Source organism: Carex rostrata, chromosome 8 (genome assembly GCF_964058835.1).
Source record: "Carex rostrata chromosome 8, lpCarRost1.2, whole genome shotgun sequence".
Classification (NCBI taxonomy): domain Eukaryota; kingdom Viridiplantae; phylum Streptophyta; class Magnoliopsida; order Poales; family Cyperaceae; genus Carex; species Carex rostrata.
In genome coordinates, this window is record NC_135925.1 from 2,039,510 (window position 1) to 2,048,572 (window position 9,063).

Genomic DNA, 9,063 nt, shown 5'->3' on the forward strand with positions numbered 1-9,063 from the left:
CTCCTTCTCCGGAGATCAAGGTTTTGATCTTCTTTTTGTTATTATTCCGTTTCGTTGCTCTCCAGACTCCAGTTGATTCCAAAACTGTACAGGTCCCACTGTTAAGTCGTAGACTCGTAGATCAGATAGCGGGTTTGACGAAGCTTAATTAGATAAGTTTGATCCGCAAGGACCAGTGAATCCCATTCGCTAACAATTGAGACAATCGGCAAATTAATTACTTCTCTTTGCATTATATACACGTGTCAACTTAGCTGAGTCAGAGACTAGAGAACTCAGTCCAACTAATAGAGGCAGTTAGGTAATAGCTACCGACAACCCCCAAGTCTCGTGCACGTTGATATGTTGGAGCCGCATCGAATTGATACGCAAATCCAGCCTACTAGATGTTGCCACGACAAATTTTGTATGATGTTGTAAAGATGCTCAGTGGGCGTAATCTTGGGACTTCATCGAAGTCGCGACCTGTTCATGTCCACATCAAAAAGTATAAACTAGAAGCAAAAAATAAAAATAAAAATAAAAATGGCACGTGCTAAGCGATTGGGGGTGTAGGTAGGTTGCAGTAGGGTTTCCACGTGGTTGTTTAGTGACACCTGTCCACGTACCCTGGTCACTGGTCAAGATGAAGAGAAAAAACTGGCTGCAAAATAAACGAAAATAATACAGAGGAAAAAAAAAAAAATGAAAGATTATAGCTCCCGGCGAGGGTCGAACTCGCGACCTTTCGCTTACAAAGCGAACGCAACAACCACTGTGCTACGGGAGCTCTTGCCAAATATACACCCACTGTGGTTAAGTGCCACGTGGTTGCTCTCCAATAATGTTTGGAGCCATCTGACCAGAATTCATATCGCCCGAGTTAAACTCAAATTTTGAGTTTAGATCCGGACCGTCTGATCTGCTTTAGCATAAATATTAATGGAGTTTTGTGCATTCTTAGGACCGTATTTGCCTGAATTCTAATCGGACAGTCCAGATCTAAATGAAAAATTTGAGTTACTCCAGAGGAGGCAGACTCATCTGGTCATGGATCCGGATCCTCGGAGTTAATTCCGGACCGTCTGATCAGAATCTAGGCCAATCTGGCCCACTCTTGAAATGCGCAGAGCTCTTTAATATTCATTCGGATTTAAATTGGATGGTCGAGATCTTCACTCAAAATTGGAGTTAACTCGGAAAATACGAATTCATCTTGCCAATGAGTTGTTAGTTCAAGGCTTTTGCTCAAAGGAAAGATGGTAATTTAATTAGGTAATTAAAAATAAGTTAGGATCTAATGATAACGTATTATCTTGACAGTCATTTTTTTAAGAAAGAATTATCTTGACAATCTTAGCATTTATTTTCTCAAGTTAGGACCACTTGAGGTGTTGTAATGTGTTTATAATAGAAATATTTGTACTCTCTCACCAAGCCCAGTGTATATATGGAGAAACACAAATTGAACCAGAACCACTCAAATATTATCTCATATGTTGAGAAACTCAAAAGCAACCAAATATACACTGGAGAAACACAAACTGAACCACTCAGATATTATCTCATATATTCAGAAAAACACAAAATTAACCCAAAAAATAAATGTAGCTCCCGGCGAGGATTGAACTCGCGACCTTTTGCTTACTAAGCAAACGCAACAACCACTGTGCTACGGGAGCTGTTACCGTTATGGGTATCCACATTAATTCCTTTAACTGACCCTTGGTTTCTGTTTCATTCCTTTGTACTTGATTTCAAGTTAGGAAATGAAGTGTAGTACCAAGGGAGATAATAATTATCAGCTTAATATTAACTCAAATTTACTAAATAATTATGGACAAAATTGTTTCTGAATGATAAAACATGTGCAAACTTATGCTTCAATTTATTACAAGATCGAGTGCATTATCTCTGTCTGTTTTCTTAATGAAAAATTTAGAGATATATATGGCTTTTGAAATTCAATCATGTGTTTATTCCAATTAATGATTTAGGTTTAAATAGTTTGCAAGTATTGCTACAGTGTCACCGTGTCAGGTGGAAAACACTGGTACAATATGAATTGAGTGGGGAGCTAAACAAAACTGAACCACACAAATGTTATCTCTTATATATATTCTCTTATAATGTAGAAAATAAAGGAAAATTTGAAAGAAAGAAAAAATGAAGCTCCCGGCGAGGATTGAACTCGCGACCTTTTGCTTACTAAGCAAACGCAACAACCACTGTGCTACGGGAGCATCTACACTTGTAAGACTGCACACAACTTAAATCCTAGCAGAAACATCACTTTCAATTCCCAGCAAATTGGACGTATTTTTTTTTATTTTATTTTTGGAAAACTTGGCAGATGCTGCCAAAAAAATTGGAGTTATTATCAACAACCTATGGTCCAGAAGAGATGAACCCCTATTCTGACATTTTACTTATATTTCTCTTGGCAATTTAATTGACTCTTTATTAGTCATTTTATTATCTTCTTAGGCAAAATCTTTATCTTAATTGACTCTGGCAATTTAATTTCGCTCAATATTTCAAGTAATTACCTTTCAATGCTTTTGTTTATTCAAATGTGGTTGAATACTCGTCCTAATTGATAACATGTGGATTATACTTGGATGCAGGATCAGTTCTATTTTTATCATAATATTTTTAATCTCTCGTTGTAGCTGATGGCATCAAGTATTAATACGTACCATCACTTGGTAAAATAAGTCTGATCTAAGAACTATAAAATGAGATACACCAGTTATGCTTATGCATTATATTGCAAGCCAATAAGAACCACATTTGAAGAAGAGTAGGGGCATTTTGGTCAATTATTTTTATTTTCAAACGTTAGTGATTTTTATTTAATTTTTAAATATCAAGTCGTACTTTTTATTTTTTGAGACAAAAATGGAGATCAAACCTCCCACCTTTAAATATTCACAAGGAATTTATAGTCGGATTTTCAACTTGTGACCTTCTACCGGACCAAATGCTAGTTCTCCGTACTTGTGTATTGGTACCATAACTCAATGACTTCATTTTCTCTCAAGGACCAAATGCTGTTTGTGGAGTATTAACTGGTACATGTGACTGATTAATCAGCCACTACAGTCAACCTGATGTTATGATGATTCAAGGAGAAATATCAGATCTGCTATTTCGAATGCTAGGTCAGTATTGAATTTGGTGAACATGATGCCATGCTGATTGGAGTAAACTTGGATTGTTATTGTTTTATCTGGCAGTTTGCTCAACCGGCATACACTTTAGAATAAATTGTACTGCACATTTTGTGAGGGACAGCTTGATAGTTGTATAGTTGTATCAGACATTTTGTCATCAGAGGTTTTTCATTTTACTTATCTGTAGAATTAAAAGTTTCGATAGCACATTTTATGTGTCTGATTGCACAATGTTCTTACTCATATGAGGTTGGCCTATGGTTCTGTCTAGAGATCATTTCAATACCAGATTCCATAGCCGACCTCATCTGAGTGACATTATATTTAAGACCCAAGGGGATATATTTAAACAGGTCTGATTGTGCACTATGTTTGGCTGGAAGGAATTTATGGTTCCATGTTCTGTGCTTAGTTTTTCTTGATGGAGCTTATATTTTTGTGCTCTTGATCAATGTCAACTAGTTTTGCAAACAAAGCATACCAGCTTGCGTTGTACAGGGCCTACAGGTTCCTGGCTGCTTTGAACAAGCGCCAATATTTCACTGACTTCATATGAAAAATATAATTATGGTGGAAGAGTATTTGAATATATATATATATAGAGAGAGAGAGAATGGCTAAGCTCAAAACGTTTTTTCCTGGTCCCACGAACAAACGACTCGGTTTTCCAATTTTTAAAGTCCAAACAATCGATCCAAACCGTTAGATGTTTAATATATATTAAAATGTGCTTGGAGACAAAATTTTATATTTTTTGGAATTTCTTTATTATTAAGATGGTTTGAAAGTCGTTGTTTTTTAATGGTGCGGAATTTTAATAAAAACAACGATTTTCAAACCATCTTAATAAATAGTAAAAAAATTTCAAAAAATATAAATTTTGTTTCCAAGCACATTTTAATATAGATTAAACATCTAACGGTTTGGATCAACTGTTTGGACTTTGAAAATTAGAAAACCGAGTCGTTTGTTCCTGGGGCCAGGAAAAAACATTTTGAGCTTAGCCATTCTCTCTCTCTCTCTATATATATATACTAGCATCGTACCCGTGCGTTGCAACGGAAACATATTATTTAATTATAAAATATTATAAAATGAAGAAGATCAGGCGTTTTATTATTTCATTATTTGCGTGACCTTTTTGAAAATCAACCGTTCAAATACGTGCTGCACAAATCTCAAAGCAATAATAATACTGATACGATACGGATATGACGATACGGCAATTTTTAAAAATGAAGGATACGATACGGCTATTAATATATATATTTTTTTATTATTTTATATATGATATTTATATTATTATAATTTAAATCAAATTTGTAGCGAAAAATAGTTAAATACTATATTTATCTACAAGATAACACATGTGAACTCTAGTGTAGTGGTAAGAATTTTGGCACCAACAGAACCCAACTGGGTTCGAATTCCGCCTTCAGCAGAAAAAAAGGTGCGCGGTGCACAGGCTCGGTCCGAAGGCACCGTGCGTGGTTCAGAGGCGCTGTCCACGGGTGTGGCGCGCGGTCTACGGGCGCTATGATCATATGCGGCGCGACCAGTGCATGCTTAAGTGTTGAAGCGCATAATTTGGAAAATTCATCTATGTGTGATCTGGAAATTCAACGGCTGAGCATCCTTTCGAAAAAAAAAAAGTAAATCAGGACCCTTGCAGAATCTAGACATTAAGCTCCTTAATAAGGAGGAGAGATGTGTGTGTGTGTCTGAAAAAAAACAAAAAAAAGCTCAGGTCATGAATTAGTGGGGAAGAAACTTGCCTTATATGATTTGATTTGAATTTCAGTATTCATATTCATCAGAATGCCTTGATTGTCCATGAACTGATATAATTACAAAAAATCAGTCAACACTGATCTACCATCCACTAGTATCAGCTGTGAATAGAACTGATGATAAGTCAACCACAAACAATACCTCCATTGGGTGATTGTACATGAAGAAAAACAGGGAGAAACTCTAATTGAATACAGTGTTTATGCATGCAGCTAGAACTGCAATAAATCAAAATAAGCAGTACCCACTTCTGAGCATAAGCAACTCCAATAAACAAAAGCAATTACGGTGGAAACTACTTCAATGAGTCAAATTACTTCACCTCAGAATTATGCTCATCTCTTCAGAGCTACACTCTTTGATAAAACCTTCATTTTGCTGGGAATTGAAAGAGGTGTTTCAGTCACAATTTTATGTGCTCCCATAGCACAGTGTTTGTTGTGTCTGCTTAGTAAGTGACAGGTCATGAGTTCAATGAGATTTAGTTTTTTTGCTTTTCCGATTTTCCTTTGTGTTTTTACATTTTTGAGAAATTAATATGCATACATATGAAATAATTAGATAATGTTTGCATGGTTCAGCTTTGTTTCTTCATGCAAGAGCTCCGATCCTGTGGCATAATGTATAGGGGACACTGGCAGGGTCTCTGACCTTAATTTATGATCAGTTAAGAGAAAGTCTTAGAATTTTATGCTGCCTGACTTTACCAGAGTTATAAAAATAGGCTGATTTGACATTCACCATCTCTCTTGAGCTTCATGTGAAGTACCATCTTGAGTCAGGTGATATTTCTCTCTTGTTGAAATTAGTATGGCCTACTGCTAGTAGTTTGAAGAACTTTGATGGATAAAGTTTGTCAATGCAATTAGTACTGAAAGGCCTCGTTGGCCATATTTGATGGTGCAATAAGAGGTGGAGTAAATTCATTACTCCACACTTAAGTCATCGTCATCAAATACGGAGTAAAATATGAATTAGATGAAGTTATGAACTACAAAACAATTTTACTAACCGTTCAATGAAAGAATGACGGTTAGAACATATAAATTGGATTTTACAAGGCGATTTTTTTAGTTTTCAAAACAATTAATATTTTGAGATGTGTGAAATTTTATTTATTAATTAGTTCATCACATGTTTTTTTATTTATTTATTTCATTTTAAGTGAATTTTACTTTAAAAACCACGTCGATATCCAAAAGCGACTAGAATTAGATGCATCAGTCTCAGGTGCATCAGCGAAGGACTGTGGGCCCCCGACCAACGAATTCGCATCCTCTGAGATATCTCATATTTTGCGTGACCTTTTGGAAAATCTTAACCGTTCAAAGACGTTCTGCACGAATCTCAAAGCTCAAACAATGCCCCCGCGCTATCCCCGAATAGGCACCGGACACGTAGGCCACGTAAAATATGAGATATCTCAGGGGATGTGCACTCCCGAGCAACTGGACGAAATCTAATCTGGTTATGTTGTGGTGAGCGAGGGCTTATCTCCGAAAAAGAGATCAAAATAACATTAGAAAAGCAACGACACTCAGATGATTACATAACAGATGTTATAGAAGATCGGAGCATGGCCAGAAATTTGAAGAGAGAGGTTGTTGTGAGATCCTCACATATGGTTTATTTGTAGAAAAGTGTGTCGCCGCACATTCTATATTGCTTTGATAGTGACAAATGAATTATTCGGATTTGGTTCGACGAGGTCAAAAATTCGTAATTTGGGTATAATTTGGATATAATTCGAGAATAATTTAGAATTATACATTGTGTTCAGATCAGAAATCTTAATTAAAAAAAAAAAGACAATTTAAAATATATATGGATTAGTGGAGTATTCATTTTCTTAATCAATTACCAAATTATTTTATTTGAAATTTAAACCATATGACTTGTATGACAGAAAAGTTTTAAACTTTTGAACTTCCTTTTATATGAGATTAAGCCATTAATATAAATAGGCCTTAAAAAAATATACTGGGAGCAAAAACCAGTAGATCCGAATGCAAAGATTTGGCTCTAAGCAAAGAAAAAGTCCTCCTGCAGCAGGAGTCCTGCCTACCTATATCCGGTTTCTAGTTTCTACTACTTTATATTGCTTTTTGCTCATACCTAGTCCCACAACCAAAACAAAAAGTGATGAGAGCTCTAAAGTTCTTTATATAAGGAAGTCAAGGGGCATGAGAGGGTTGTACTCTTGGACAAGGTCAATGACAGTGAGTCATGCCTACCTATATTTGGTTTCTAGTTTCTACTACTTTATATTGTTTTTTGCTCGTACCTAGTCCCACAACTAAAACAGGCGCAGAGAGCTCTAAAAGTTATTTATATAAGGAGGTTAAGGGGCATGAGAGGGCTGTACTCTTGGACAAGGTCAATAAGTTATCATGGAGACTTGACTTGTGGCCTACTCTTGGGCATTGGACAATTGCCCAAAAAAAAAAAATTGTTTAAATATTGCGAATATTTCGTTAAAAACGCGAATAATTTATAAAATTTGCGTTTTATTCAGTCAAAGCTTTGGTCAACCGAATAGTTTGCTTTTCGGTGTGAAAACTCATAAAAATGTTTTATTCGCAAATAAAACGCGAACCTTGTTACTATGTATGCTTTCCTAGATCTTAATAAACTTCAACTCACTGCACTGAGGACTATATAGTTTCGATCACTCCAAATAGTAGAGAAAAAGTTACAGAATCTGAGGCGTCCAATATTCAACTTGAACGAATTTTGATTCAATTCGACGGCTAAAACAGCTGAAGCCGGGTATGCTCCAGCTATATCGCACAAAAACTCAGCTTGATTGCCAAAATGAAACTAAATTGAGAATCAGTTGTTTCTAAATAAGATTGGTGCCAGTTCGGAATTTAAGGAAAACTTGCTTGCTATTAAAGATTTATAGATACTGGTAACCAGTTTGGAAAGATGAAAAAAAAAAAAAAAAAAAAAACAATTAAGAAGAAATTAAAAACAGGTGTCAATCATCAAATAAAAATCAAGTTAATTATACTTCCTATATTTCTAGACTCATACAATATATTTTAATTGCTCTCATTGCACGTCCGTGACAAGGATCCATGTAATTTTAAGCATCTCTTGAAATTTTAAACATTTTCCGTTTTTCAATTACAACTTGTTAAATTTAGTTGACATTCCATGAAACTACATTCATAATTATTTTCATCCATGTTATCTAAATTTTAAAAAAAAATTGTAAATTTTAAATATGTCAGTATCAAATTTGGCATAATGTCGTTTAATCATTTGTTATGACTTGTATTTTACGCCGAACCACTACATAATATATCTAGATAATAAAAAATCAACGCACAATTTGAATTTTATAATTTAAATTTATATTTATAAGAGTATCACTGAATAAACCATAAAAAGTTACATTAGAAACTGACTTGCTAAAAAATGAAATATTCTTTTTCTACAATAATCTTTCAAGTGCCCCATTCTCAAGTAAACTCATATCACCTAAGGTACCTTACTCTTTAAGTTTGTATCCAATCTGTTAATTATATATTAATTCAAATTTTAAAGAAATCCCGTATATTAATTCTGGTATATTAATAATATATTAATACAAATTTTAAATAAATTCTGTAAATTGTATACTAGAATCGAATTCTGATCAGATAGTCTGAATTTCGCAAGATAAGACACGATCAGACTCAAGTGCTCCTTCCTACATGTCTATGATCTATCAATGGGATCAAGGAGGACTTCAGATCTTATTTAGTACTAAACAGTAGAATTTTTAAATTCAAATTGTTTTTTAATCTAGCGTGAATTTCAAAATGAATTTTTTATATCTATAATAGGTACCGAACTCCAATCGCTTAGTTGGAATTGTGTCATGTTTATTTGTAATTCTTTTTTTTTTTTTAATTCAAAGCCCGTGGGCAAATGTTTATTTGTAATTCTATATGATAGTGTTATAGTGTAGAGGTTCTTTTTTTTTTTTTGAAAGAATTGGTAGAGGCTACCAAAAATTACAACTAACTCAGTAATGCATCTAAATCCCTGTTAAATTCAAATTTACATCTTTACTACCCCTCCTTGTCAGCCTACCCCTGCTCTATTGACTGGAATACAATGCATTCTT

General features: G+C 34.6%; 3 non-coding genes across 3 annotated transcripts; all 3 read right to left on the minus strand.

Annotated features, from left to right (window-relative positions):
• Positions 1-696: 696 nt before the first annotated feature.
• On the minus strand, positions 697-769 carry TRNAT-UGU (transfer RNA threonine (anticodon UGU)). Its single transcript has one exon. It is a non-coding gene; the product is annotated as a tRNA-Thr (tRNA).
• An 819-nt stretch (positions 770-1,588) lies between these two features.
• Positions 1,589-1,661, minus strand: TRNAT-AGU (transfer RNA threonine (anticodon AGU)). The gene has a single exon. It is a non-coding gene; the product is annotated as a tRNA-Thr (tRNA).
• Positions 1,662-2,149: 488 nt separating this feature from the next.
• On the minus strand, positions 2,150-2,222 carry TRNAT-AGU (transfer RNA threonine (anticodon AGU)). Its single transcript has one exon. It is a non-coding gene; the product is annotated as a tRNA-Thr (tRNA).
• Between the last annotated feature and the right edge of the window lie 6,841 nt (positions 2,223-9,063).